Source organism: Cibotium barometz, chromosome 20, assembly GCF_041138505.1.
Source record: "Cibotium barometz isolate CiBa-2024 chromosome 20, ASM4113850v1, whole genome shotgun sequence".
NCBI classification, from domain to species: Eukaryota; Viridiplantae; Streptophyta; class Polypodiopsida; order Cyatheales; family Cibotiaceae; genus Cibotium; species Cibotium barometz.
Genome location: NC_141065.1, coordinates 39,034,509 through 39,036,062, shown reverse-complemented (window position 1 = coordinate 39,036,062; position 1,554 = coordinate 39,034,509).

Genomic DNA, 1,554 nt, shown 5'->3' with positions numbered 1-1,554 from the left:
TTTCTAGTTGTTTTTGTGAGCTTCTCTAAATAGCTCTCTTTGTCTACTGGGAACACCAGCCTCTTTGACGAGCTCTACCTTCACGCATAGATTCCTTGAGACGTCACCAAGCTGCTCTTCTACATTACCAAGCCTCCCCGTGTACAGGCGCAACTTCTTTTGCTTTTTTTTTACTATGTTGATGAGGTCCGATGCTTGCTTGGCTTGCGATGGCTATGTTTCAGTTGGCCTTCTTCTGACCGTTCTGTGCATCATTGCCTATCCGCTCGAGGAGTTGCTACCCCTCTCTCTCTCTCTCTCTCTCTCTCTGGCGTGAAGCTGCGTAGGCCCACCCCTCCTTTGTTCGTGCTGCGTGCTGGTGACCCTGGTTGCTGCTTTTTACCGCGTTGTGCCTTTCTTGCCCTGCTTCCGTCTCCCAATTTCCAACGCATAGGCGCCCTTTGCTTCCGTACTGTACACAGGCGCGCTTCCCCTCTGCCTCCGCTGCTCTGTGATCGTGAGGCTACGCCTGTTCATACACTGCGTTTCCACCTTTCGTTTTCCCACCCACTCTCCCTTGCTCATCCCATCCGCCCTCCCTTGCTTAGGCCCCCAAGGCAACAACTAGGGAGAAATAGCACAATGAACCTACAAGAGCTCAAGGCATACATCAAGACAGTGGAGGACAACACCAAGAAATTACTAGGCAAACAAAAGAAGGTGCTGGGATAGGGTTCTGAACCAATTCCGAGTAGTCGTAGATTGGTCAGAGCCCAAGAAACTGAAAGAAGTCAGAGGATTCTTAGGATTAACCGGGTGGTATCGAATCTTTATACCCAGGTATGCTCAAATAGCATCCCCTTTGACTAACCTACTCAAGAAGAGTACCCTATTTCATTGGACCGCTATGTGTCAGAGTGCTTTTTATAAGTTGAAGACAGCCTTAGTAACCAACCCTTAGGTACTTTAGACAGCAATGCCTATTCCTTCTAGATGTATTTATTAAATGCAGAGTTCATGTGTGCCGTGCATGGACATTGGACTAATTGTGTGTCCATGTAGAAGCTCCTTCCAGTGAAAAGTAATATTGTGGCATCTCCTAACTTAAGGTTCTTGGTCTCGGTCCCGCTCTTTCACTGGAGCCTTGAGGGCAGTTTGATTCCCTTTTCATGATGCTTATGGTGCTGTCTAACATATCGATTTGATGAATTTGGAGCTCGGAGGACCGTGGTGGCTCTTGTTAGGTGTTCTGATGTTTCTCCGCTCATGTTCGTGTTTAGTTGGCTCATTTCTCCCCAAAGCTCCTCACTTGAGGTGGATCCAAAGGAGTTTAGCCTTCTTAGTGTAGGAGGAGAACTTTGCTGAGTATTGGTCATTTGCTGGACCAAAGTCTGGATGGATTTTGTTGAAATGTACAATGTAAAACGTGAGTGAATCTTGGGCTTGAGTATGTGAATATTGTGGCATCTCCTAACTTGAGGTTCTTGGTCTCGGTCCCGCTCCTTAACTGGAGCCTTGAGGGCAGTTTGATTCCCTTTTCATGATGCTTATGGTGCTGTCTAACATATCCATTTG